The sequence below is a fragment of the Channa argus genome, chromosome 9, assembly GCF_033026475.1.
Source record: "Channa argus isolate prfri chromosome 9, Channa argus male v1.0, whole genome shotgun sequence".
In the NCBI taxonomy this organism is placed as follows: domain Eukaryota; kingdom Metazoa; phylum Chordata; class Actinopteri; order Anabantiformes; family Channidae; genus Channa; species Channa argus.
The window spans coordinates 25,676,684-25,689,999 of record NC_090205.1 but is presented as its reverse complement, the minus strand read 5'-3'; positions in this window follow the sequence as shown (position 1 = coordinate 25,689,999).

Below are 13,316 nucleotides of genomic sequence, written 5' to 3'. Positions count from 1 at the left end.
GATCATTTGAAGGTTAGCAACTACTTCTTCAAAGAACTGGCCATGATGGCAGATTAAAGCTTTACACCACAATCCAACATGAAACCTGCACAAACACACACAATATTAAAACCAAGCAACAGTGTGTTAAGGCGTTACTAAAGCTAAAAAATATTTACGATACATTTATTTCAATTTTAATAGGTGTAAGAAGTTATATACATTTTCTGACTCTGTTTCAGTGAACTGCTTATGACATTTGTAATATTTACTTGTGACTACAGTGTTAGGAGCTGAACAACTGGGGTGGAATGGGGTAAGTGTTTTCAATGGAAAGAAGCTAAAGTTTACTTGCAAAATAGCTAGATGACATTAAATAAAATAAAGTAAATATGTATGTTTTTTTTGTGTTGAAATGATTAGCACACACAAACCAATTATTCCAGGATACAGTGAGACTTCATCTTCAATTATATAGTATGAGTTTTACATGTTTTACAATTGAGTTACATATAATCGTCATAGGTCATATCATTTTAGGCTCAGCTGTTATAGTGGCTGCCTGACTCTCCCTGGGCACATGTTGAATTGTTCTTGGGCAAAACACTGAACTCCCAAACTGCCTCCAGTCAATCAGGCTGCACAAGCCAGTGCATATCTGAATGTGTGAGTCTGACACGGGACAGTATATTTCTACTTAAAAATATGATATACTGTAGCTTTAAATTATAACTAAATACTGAAAATAATTAAATCAGCTCATTCATCGACTAATGTCCATGTACTGGCTGATTGTCTTAGGAAATATTAACTCACTGTTCTGTGATTGGTTCATCCAGCTCTGTGTTTATTTTCTATAACTAGCTATTTCTCTTTACAACTTGATATGAAGAGTTTATATTTTACAGTATTGAAAAATAGACAGTAAATACTTTACTTTACATTCAATAGACCGTATATACTTTACAGCTAACATGAGCAAGCAGTGTAAACTAGTTTTCCCTTTTCACATTTTATGCAGAGACTACTTTTCCGGATGGCTCACAGCATTACAGAACCTCATATCTTGTTTTTATTAACCCTGGCTGAATTTGGTGCTTAGTGATGACAATATGAAACGATATGAGGGCGAACATAATGTTTTTAACTAGGCAGAGAAATGAAGCTTTTATTCCCGATGGACAATATAAAGTCCTGCAAAAAAAAAAAAAAAAAAAAACATGAAACAGTTCCATTAAACTAAACAGAGCTGCATCTCTCATATGTGCCTCTGTGGAGATCTCGCACTAATAAAGCATTCAGTGTCCATAGCACTCAGTTGGAGAGTCTCTCAGATCAGAGCCTGTCATCTACTGCATTCCCGTTCTCCTGCCGCATTGGAATAATGATTTCAAGTGTAACAGCCAGAGTACCATGAACAAAAGAGAGGGAACGGGATTCCTTAAGAATAAGCTAAGTAGCTAGAGCCTACTCCATTTGATGTGATTCTATGGCTGTGGTTCTTATTATAAGGATGTTACTTTTTATTGAGGAACACGGGAGAGCAGAATGATGAAGTCTTTAACAAGAACAAGTAATCGAACCTGCTTGGCAGGTGGCCATTAAACTTGAGCAAGAAAACAGCTCTCAGAAATGACTGTGCAGATTGCAGCTTGAAACATCATTAACATTGTACAACAATCAGGTTCTTCTAGATGTGGTTCACTTTAGTCTTTGGTTGGGGTTTGTTCTCCTTTGAACACACTGTACCTGTGAATTTATATAAGAAATAAGTAAAGTCAAATCTCCGTTGCTCTTATGACAAGATTGCTTTCTTCATTCCTGCCTTTCCTCCATGTTTCATCCATCACCTCCACCTTTTCCTGATATCAGATTGTGCTTCCAAAGACCTCCATTACCTGTGCAGACTTGGTATACTTAGTATAATAAAGCCATCATCAAGAAATGCTTTGTTGTACAGTAAGCTAACTGCACACACTTTGATGGTGGATTAATCTGAATCTATGTAAACAAAGTCAGTGAACATCACCTATTTTTATATTATGAATATGATTATCTGTACGTTTTTAGGGATGTCTGCTTGCATTTTGTTCGCTCTTTTTTATAACCTGCCGTGTTTTCCTAAAAGTGGGTATAGTGACTGACTGACTGAGCTAGTAACTGCTTAGGATAAATACATTAAAAAGTTTGAGGGTTCTTCACAGTATCTGTTCCTGTCACTGCATTCTAATGGACTGATGTTGTTCCTTCTTTTAGTTTAGGAATCCCAGCCTCAGGAGCTTCTACCACCACGAAGATCATGATATTGTTTTAATAGTAAAATACAATTGCAACAGAGAAAAATTAAAAGGTTTTATTTATATATTTTAGTTTATATATCTATCTCTATATATCAATAATTTTATATCCATCTATCTACCTGTACATATATATAGATAATATAACATTTGCAAAGTAGTAATGGCCACAAAAGGTTGGAAGATTGACACAAGATTGACACAAATCAAAAAACATGACTGGTTATAAAAGGAGCATTTCAGAGAGGCACAGCCCATCAAATATAAAGATGGGAAAAGGTTTATTAATTTGTGACAAACTGTGTAATTAATTCAGAAAAATATTCCTCAACGTAAAATTGTGAAGACTGCGGGCTGTGGTGAAGGTAGGTAGAGCGTCATCCACCAATCCCAAAGTTGTTGGTTCGATCGCCGGCTCCTCCGGTCACATGTCAACGTGTCCTTGAGCAAGACACTGAACCCCAACTTAGTTGTTTATGGTGAGTGTTGGCCAGCATCAGTGTGTGTGATTTCGAGTGCAAATGGGTGAATAAGAAGCAGTGTAAAGCGATTTGAGTGCCAGTAGCTATATAAGTGCAGACCATTTAAAGATCCCACCATCTACAGTTTATAATATCATCAAAAGATTCAAAGAATCAGGAGGACTATTTGTACGCAAGGGACAAAGCTGAAGGTCAAAACTGAATGCGTGTGATCTTTGGGCCCTCAGGCAGCCCTGCATTAAAAACACATTCTCTACTGGACGTCACTGCATGGGCTGAGGAAGACTTCCAGAAATCACTGTCTCAACACATTTAACCGTGCAATCCACAAATGTTAGTTAAAGCTGTATCATACGAAGCCACATGTGACTACGGTCCAGAAACACTGCAGTGTTCTATGGGTCAAACCTCATTTAAAATGGTCTGAGGCAAAATGAAATGGTTCTGTGGTCAGATGAATCAAAATTGTTTTTGGAAAACATGAATGGTGTTTCCTGCAGAGTAAAGAGGAGAGGGACCATCCAGCTTGTTATCAGTGGACAGTTCAAAAGCCTGTATCTCTGATGGTATGAGGGTGCATTAGTGCCTATAGTGCGGGCAGCTTACACATCTGCAAAAGCATCATCAATGCTGAAAGGTACATAGAGGTTTTAGAGCAACATATGCTCCCATCCAGACAATGTCTCTTTCAAGGAAGACCTTGTATATTTGAGCAAGACAATGCTAAACCACATACTGCATCCATCTTCACAGGAGAAGAGTCCAGGTGTTGAACTCTGAATCCTGCATCAGACAAGAATGGTACAACATTCCTCTCCTAAAACTCCAGCAACTGGTCTCCTCACTTCCCAGATTTTTACAGAAATCAGTTGTGAAAAGAAGAGGGAAAACATCAGGTAAACATCAGCCTGTTCTAACTTTTGTGAGATGTGAGGTAATATTTTCCATGAAATGTTAAAATTTCTCAGTTTTAACATCTGATAGATTGTTTATATTCTTCTGTGGTTTGGCAAATCATTGCATTCTGTTTTAATTTGTCTTACACACCTTCCCAACCTTTTTGGAACTGAAAATCACTATTGCTAACAAATAATGATACATCAACATTTATAAGTTCATCATATTTTTAAAGAAATGTCATATTTTAGTATATTAAATTGCATTTAGATTTCAAAACCTGGATATAATGTTGTGGCTGTAATCTATAAAAAACATTGATTTGGCATATGTTTTTAAATCTGATGCCCTTCCTGTCGCAACCCTTCCATTTTTTCATCCGGCTCGGGACAAGCACCAAGGCTGCCCTTGGTGGCTGGGCGGGCCCACACCTGCTGGGGTGGAATTCAAACCTGCGGCCTTCTGTAACCCAACTCAATGGTCTACCACTGAGCCACCAGGCCCCCATTATAAGTTGGAAATGATAATACCTGCTGATGTACAGATGTAAAGTGGTTGTTGTGGGACATGTGCCAAAGCTGTTGGAACAAAGTGTGAATTTCTGTAGCAGCAGCACAAATAATGAACTGCAAACGCAGAAATGATGAGAAAATACTGAATCACAAGCTATGCATTAGTAATGAACTGCTTACGGATAAAACATGCCACACTTTTAAGCACCAGAGTTTCAGGACCGAAAAGGATGCAAAACCAGAATAGAAGAGGAACCAGTTAGGGATGTTCGAATTCTTGAATAAATCTTAAGCAATGCGTTGCCCTGAAATCAAGCTGCAATTTTCTGAGGCCTTTAGTGACTGCAGTGAACCTTTTGAAGTGGAACTGTGAAAACTTAAATAGAGCACACATACATGTGAGGACAGAATGTGCAGTGATTCTTATAATCTCTGTGCTGCCACAGACAAGGACCTGATTTTAAAGGCCGCTTTTAAGATTCAGCAGCTGATGGAACGGAACTAATGTGCAACGCTGAGGCTCTTTGAAGAGTATCTCCAATTCACAATCACTTGGTAAAGACATTTCACAAGAGCAATTAATTCTGTATCACAAGGGGTGCAATAGTATATTTTAACACCCACCACAAACCGTCTTATCTTTTTATAACATCCAATTTACATAATAATTGAACTATGGGTCATTTGTGTTTTACTAGACTTTAAGCTTTGGATGAAAAGCATAAGCAGAGACGGTAAATGGTTAAAGGTGGTCATTTCTGACATTTGCTCTCCTGCGCACATGCTAGAGCAGGTCTCGGTGCCTTTTCCCTTTGGGTTATGCATCCATCATGAGTTTGACTTAAAAAAAAAACCCTTTCAAAAATTTCGATGAAAAGAAAAATCATGTTTCACCCCCAAGTGAGGCTGTGTGCCAACAGCATCTAGCAATGGTCAATCGTTTACTGTCAGCAACATCCTCTTAAACACATGGTGTTTTAAAAGCAAGCAAGCTATTGGTGAACACAGTGGAAATGCATGGGTATATGTAGTTAGTAGCTTGTGTGCCAAAAGTTTGTGAACCTTTCTGCATTTATCTGATGAAGAACATTTACTGACCTTTCTGATGATACATTCATTAAACCTTTTATGGCTCTGTCTTGTTTCATAGTGCTGTATGTTATGTGGAGGCTTTTTAAAGCCCGTCTAACACATTCGTTCACAAAGACCACCTGGAAAAAAACACCTGGAATATAAACTAAGCAGTTTGTTTTTAAGACAAAGTAAGTCAACAGTACGTGTTTTAGTTGCTTTACAGCCATCTGTCGCTTGTGGATCTCATGTAACTTCATTTTTAATCTAGCTGGTTACACAAGCTACATATGGACTCACTATTCACACACACAACTGTGAAGCACCTTTATTTCAGTTTTCCTCCAACAACATTAAAATTGTCCTGGCGCATAAGCGTGGGGCAAAAATACGTCTGAATGCACGGCAGTATTGTGTGTTAGCACAATGATGGAGAACTGAGGCTGCTGCTATTGAACTGCTGATGTGCTGCTTCAGCTGGTGCAGACAAGCTGATGGTTCAGCAGCAGGCTGTCAGAACTAACTAAGAAAAAGCAGAGTTACATGGAAGGCATCCTTGTTTCAGATACCAGTGTGGTAATAAAATATATCATAGGATGGTTGATTTGTGTTTTAAGGGCTTATCAGACACCAAAACCTTTATAATAAGTATTGCTCCTTATTCTCCACGGTCCTTGCATAGGGTCTGCCTTCATGGAATCTGACTTATTTAAAGGAAAATAATAAATGTTACAGCTTAGGCGAGACAATGTGTGGGAGGCTTTTATGTTTCTAATATGTTGGTTTTTCTTCTCATGCACTGGATGGATATCAAGGTGTGCACAGATTTTGTGCAATGATTTTGTAGGATATCTTTTATCATAGCAAATGATAGAAAGATAGAATGGAATAACAGTCTAGATAGAATATACGTACTTGATTGACTGCTGCAGTGCATTGGTCTGAACTAGCTGACTGACCCACGGTGTATGTTGCTCATTAAAGTGTTTTTTTTTCCAGGACTTTACAAACTATTGTATTGACAATGACCAGTGTTTTCTCACATTTAGCTTTATTTTGTGGTTGAACAGTCAATCTCACAGGACAGTGTGATTGCCGCCTCTGCTGCCACACAGTCCAGCTAAATATCAGTGACCCACCTGCACTGCACTTGCTTTTTTTTTTTGATTAACATTTAGTTATTTAGTAGGTTGAACACATTTTATTGTACAGATTATTAAATGAGGAGTCGTTTCATTTTTTATGTTTATTTGATAAGTTGTCAGTACATTAGTTTCTATTTGTAGTGCACACATTTAGTTTACTTCTGCACAGTCACACAAAATTAAGTTACCAGTGCAGGTGGAGCTACTGTGGGCTTTGGCTGCCGGAGGGGCTTCTTGTTCAGCTGAGCAAAAAGATGCACCCTACAAGCAGAACATCTAGATAGAGGAAGTTGCCAGTTGGACCATACCAAGAGCCTGCTACCTTAAAGGGGGGATTGTAATTTCTGATTTAGAATTCTGGGTTATTTAACTATGTTATGTTAGCTGTTTAATAGTAGTTGATTCGGATAATATCTAATTATTTTCATTTAGTAGTTCTATTGTTTTATTGAGTTCTGTGTAAGTTAATTGATACTTTTGAAAGATACTTTTGTTATATTCAGTTATGTCCAGTTTGGTTTTGTTTGCCCCCTTTATGGGCCCAATATTTTGTGATTTGTTTTCAACATTTTGGAGGTAAATAAAACCCCCTTTTTTTAAAAAATCACCTATTTCCCTTTGACTGCTTGCTCGGTCTCGCTCAACACCCTAGGATGCAACCAGAATGCTTTTGCCCACTTAAAATTTGGATGATCTGACACAAAAGGTGCAATGTTCTATGCAAACAATATAAATACGTGATTTGCTATAACTCTCAATAAAATAGTTTTATGATGTAAGGGGGTTATGGTTAGAACTTGGATACATTTTGAGAAACAGTGTGGTTTGGTTAAAGATGTTTCTGCTTTGTGGCTGAAGTAACTGCAACATGGTCAAAGTTAGTAAAGGTTTAGACAATGTATGGTTGGTTACAACAATAACCACATGTTTAAACAAGGAAGATGGGAATATTTCCCCTAGAGATGAAACAAGTGAAAACCATGTGTAAAGACATTACATAGATAAAAAGCATACGTACTTATATAGCTGACTCCGACTAAGTATTACAAGCAACGGAGTGTTTTTTTTTCCTTTAGCTGCTTATAATACAGGGTTGAAGAATATGGCATGAAAGCAGGACAAAGCTATGTGATGATGTTTTAGAAATGTAGCCCGTCTACTCTCTTTTAGGTGTATGAGGGGCCCTGAGTTCTTTTACTTAGCTCTAAACACAATTTTAATTACTTGAATATTTTTTTATAGCCTTGAGTTTCACCTGTAAAAGCAGATTATTACTAACTTCAAATACACTAGTTTACTCCCCTTTAAGAAACCTTTTTAGAACTATCTGAAATTATTGAAGCAATAACATCACAAACAGTTATAGTTTAAACTTAAATCCCTATTTAATTGAAAAGTAAAAATAAAAAGATATATAAATATATATAATAACTTAAAATGTTTGCATTCCTTATTCACAAATAAAATATATTCTCAAATATATGCCACAGTATCAAAGCAAAAAAAAATACATTTACCCTTCAAGGCTGTTTAACCTGAGTCACAGATGTTTAACTGTCCTTTTATCAAAAACTCAATTAATTAATAAAACCAAAAAATAGTTGCAGGCCTGAGTCGGTGCTCGGGGGCGTTGTGACCAAAAACTCAGTGGCCGCTTCACTCCAGCTAGAGCAACAAACAAAATAAAATGTGATACCTTTTTCACAGGTGAGCAATATATCCAACCAATCCTGCGACTCCTTCTGTCCTTGTCTCCGAGTCAGACGTCTGTAGAGCTGTAGAGCCTGTCCAAAGGTGTCTCTGTCCTCCAAATCAGCAACAGTTCAACACGACACGTGTAGCTGGGTTAGCTTGGTTAGCTAGCTGCCTCCCTCGGTCGACGCTGTTACTACTCCTCATCGAATTGACGAGCAGGTCCTCTCCTGACAAACACTTCGTATGTCTCGTTGAAATACTTAGTCCATCAGAAAAAACTATACACTTACAGATTATCGAGCTGACAATCTAAAACTGTTACCACAGGTTACTAGCGTACAGCTTCAAACTTTTTCCTTTCAATTAACTCGTTAGCTCGTTAACATCCTCTCGCTCTCTCTACTGATCACGTTCTCAGCGCATGTTCACATTCACTTCCGTTAACAAAATAAAATCCTACGTTATCACCTCAAATAGATACCACATACAACAAAACATTTGAAACATTTTAACCCATGAATTCAACATTTTATATCAGAAACATTTTACAACCAATATAACAAAATATACAATTTGACCCAGTTTTACTTATTCATCTGTGCATTTGTAAATAATTATTTATCTAACAAACTTTATTTATTTATCTATTTAAATCACTTAATATATTTTAAATATTTAAATTTATCACTGGGCTACACCCTCCCCCCTCTAAATGTCTGGTGTCCCCAACAGACTTAACTTTCACCTCAACAACAGAAAGTATAGACTATCATTACCCATTTCTCTAACCCTTTCCAATCTTAATTACAACACCTCTATGTATAATGGTAATTGGCTGATCTCGGCCCTTTCCTGGCTCATCATAGGTCAACCTAACAACCGGTTTCACTGCTCTCTTGGGTCGTGAGTCCAGCCTTCTGGATCTTTGGCCACCTGAAATTACAGGGCTTTCTGCCAGATTTGTAGACTGTTTACACATAGGGTCTTCGTCTTTCTCACAATTTCCTTGGTCTGGATCACTTTCACTTTCTAAAGAATCTTGGCTATGCTCATTCTCTTCATCCAGAGGTTCCACCTCAGAACCAGTCTCTTGGTGACTCTCATCTGATTGTGCCTGAACAATTACCTCTTCTTCTAGACGAACTGAGGGATTAACAGGGCTCCTAGTATTTTGCTCCCTGTTTCCTGAGTATGTACAATAGTGTCTGAGAGGTCTGCAGTACTCAGAGTCAGAGGACGAGTCTGAATCTAGAACATCTTGCGAAATTATCTGCATGTCCGGTGAGGTTTGCTTTCGTTTCCTGTGAGTTTCTGCTCTGGTCTTTGGCCTGACAGGTGAATCCTCATCCTTCTTGGTCTCAGGAAACCGCACAAATTGCCCTATTGGGAGGATGTGGTCTCTATGGATTGTTTTGATATCTCCTCTTCCATTCTCAAGCTTGACCTTATAAACAGGAAGGTTGGGCATCTTTCCCACCACAATGTAAGGAATAGAACTCCATCGACTCTGCAGCTTGTGTTTGCCTTTCAGCCCCAAGTTTTTGAGTAAGACTCGATCACCAACTTCCAGGGACTGAAAACTAACTCTTTTGTCATATGATCTTTTATTTCTTTGGTGAGTCTTGTCTGCTGCTTGAGAAGCTAATTGGTATGCTCTCTGCAAATCCTCCTTCAACCTTGCTACATATCTGGAATGACCATCTCCCCTCCCATCTGGAGATGTTCCAAAACACACATCTACAGGAAGCCTAGCTTCTCGGCCAAACATCAAGTAATAGGGTGAATACCCTGTAGCATCACACTTAGTACTGTTGTATGCATGGACCAAATAAGCCACGTGCTGGCTCCAATGGCGTTTCTCTTCTTGGGTCAAGGTTCCTAACATAGAGAGTAAAGTTCTGTTGAACCTCTCCGGCTGAGGATCCCCTTGTGGGTGATATGGAGTAGTCCGTGACTTACGCACTCCCATCACCTTTAAAAGATCTCTGATCAGGTGACTCTCAAAGTCTCTACCCTGGTCTGAATGAATCCTTGCAGGCAGACCATAATGTACAAAGTACTTGTCCACTAAGATCTTTGCCACAGTCTGAGCCTTCTGATTTTTAGTGGGGAAAGCTTGGGCATAACGAGTAAAATGGTCTGTGACAACTAACACATTGCTCATTCCTTTGGAATCAGGTTCCATCGAAAGAAAGTCAATACATACAAGGTCCATTGGCCCATTGCTTGTGATTTGATGTATAGAGGCTGCTCTTTGACAAGGTGACTTTCGTATAACGCACTGTCCACAGTTCTTCACATACTGCTCAGCATCCCTTGACATTTTAGGCCAGAAAAATCTACTCCTCAGCAGGTCAGTTGTCCTTTCAATGCCAAGGTGTCCTAAATCATCATGCAAGGACTTTAACACAGTCCCATGAAATTCTTTTGGTAAGACAAGCTGAGTGAACTCTTCACCTGATGGCCGTTTACCCATCCGATAAAGTATCCCTTCTTTCAGGATCAATTTGTCCGCTTCCCGTTTCAACTGTGACAGTTCTGGATCATTTAGGGTATTCTCAGGCCATTTCTGTTGCTCAACTGCTTGAATAGCAGGCCCAATCACTGAGTCAGCTTTCTGTGCATGTAAGAGTTCTGGCTTTGAGAGTTGCTCTAATGACCTCAACTTCATGTGCATTGGGAAAGTGTAGATGTCAGGAACACAATCGGGGGATGCTCCCAACTGATCCACATATCTGGTTGGACTGTCTATAGCTCTAGGCGTGCAGACTTTTTGACAGATAGTCTTTACCCCATCCTGTGGGATGGTCTCCCATTCCAAGCAGTCATCTTCATCAGGAAAGTTTCTGGAGAGGAGGTCAGCATCTATGTTGTGCTTACCTGGTCGGTATCGTACATCAAAATCATAGGTTGATAAGGCAGCGAGCCATCTGTGTCCTACTGCATTAAGTTTGGCTGATGTGAGTACGTATGTCAAAGGGTTGTTGTCAGTACGTACTGTGAACTGAGCCCCATACAGGTAATCATGGAACTTATCCACAACGGCCCACTTAAGAGACAGGAATTCAAGCTGATGTATTGGATAGCGCTTTTCAGACTCGCTCAGCTTCCTGCTAGCAAATGCAACTGGTCTTAGTCCCTCAGGATACTCCTGGTAGAGAACAGCTCCAATCCCCTTTAAGCTAGCATCCACATGAAGGATGTAGGGTCGATGAGGATCAGCAAACGTTAGGACAGGCGCATGGGTCAGACAGTAGATGATCTGATGAAATGCATCAGTACAAGACTGATCCCATCTGTCACCAAATGGCTCTGACACTCTCAGATAGCTCTTAGTAGGGTCATTGTTATGCTTCCTGTTCTTTTGGGTTGGGGCATAAGCTTTGGTTAACTCAGTCAGTGGCTTGACAATAGAGGCATAGTTGGCTATAAACCTCCGATAATACCCACAAAATCCCAAAAATGATTTTAGGGTCCTCAGGTCAATAGGCTGTGGCCAGTTAGTAACAGCCTCAATCTTCGCTGGATCGGGTGATACACCATCTGCAGACACAACATGTCCAAGATATTTCACCTTTGACTGACAAAACTGACATTTATCGAGAGATATTTTCATTCCAGCCTCCTCAAGTCGGTCAAGAACTTTGAGAAGTCTCTCCTCATGTTCCTCTAAAGTCTTTCCAAAGACAATCAGGTCATCAAGGTAAACAAGAACTTGGAGCAAGTTCATGTCACCAACTGTTTTTTCCATTAATCGTTGGAAAGTAGCAGGGGCTCCAGTAATGCCCTGTGGCATTCGTTCAAACTGAAAGAACCCTAGGGGGCAGATGAATGCCGTCTTCTCCTTGTCTTCCTCAGCCATGGCTATTTGATAATAGCCACTTCTCAAGTCAAGAACAGAGAACCACTTGCTTCCAGACAAAGAGTCCAGTACATCATCAATGCAAGGTGTAGTGTACTGATCAGGCACTGTACGGCCGTTCAGTAGTCGGTAATCAATACACATCCTTATGGTCCCATTTTTCTTTCTGACGATGACTATCGGTGAAGCATAGGGGCTGCGAGACTCTTTAATAATACCAGCACATAGGAGCTCTTGGAGGTGCTTTCTCACATCCTCGATGTCTGCTGGAGTCAGGCGGCGAGAACGCTGTCGGAAGGGTCTGGGGTCAGACAGTCGAATAGTGTGTTCCACCCCTTTAGCTAATCCTACATCCCATTCAGTCAGAGAAAAGACATTTGTTCTTTGGGACAGCTTCTGCTTCAGCCTCTCCTTCCACTCCTCTGAAACTGGTGAGTCTCCAAAATTAATCATGCTGACATCAAAACCTACTGGTGGTGTCTTCTCAAGTGGAACAGCTGTGACACTCTCAGTGAGATACATATGTGCCATAATTGTTCCTTCTGGTATGGTTGTCTCTTTTAAGGATTGGTTTTGGACCAGGATTCTGAAGTTGTTAACATTAATGGCATGACCTGGCACAACCATGGGCTGCAATAGCATACTGGCTGGGAGTTGGGCTGAGGGGGATGAATCAACCATAAGGATTTCTTTACAAACTGGCTGATTAAAGTCAACTTTACAGACAATTTGCTGATCTTCACCTGGGTGTAGAGTCAAAGGACCAGGGCCTTGCCAGGTCACAACCCCAACATTGTCATCTGCATCAGTATCAGCAATTTCACCTACACTGTCTGCTTGTATTCCTAGTGTCTGTGTGATGTCCAAGCCATTGTCTCTGCATTGTTTCACTAAACTTCTGACATGACTGGTATTGGTTCCAACAATAACAGGGGTCTGTTCTGTAGTCCGTGGACTAGGGCAGATAAGTGCCAGAACAGTTATAGTTTTACAACTGCCAGTGACTTTGGCTGGATACTCAAGGTCCACTACAACATATCCACGGTACGGGTAGCTGTCTTCAGATTCACTCAAACCCCAGAGAGCCAATCCAGCCACAGGATGTACTGGAACATCACACAGGTGCTCTTGATACCATGACTCAAAGATGATAGTAACCTGAGAGCCACTGTCAAACAGAGCGTCACAGAGATGCCCATTAACTTTTAACTGTACTATGCTGGGTGGGCCAATCAGTCCTTCAGGTAGGCTTGCATGTTCTGGTGTTATCACCAGGCCCTTCTTGACACTGCAGTTTCTATCATCGCTTGGCAGGTTTGTAGATGGCTGAATTCCTTTAGACACTTTAAGGGCTTGAATCAGTCTTTTAATAACTT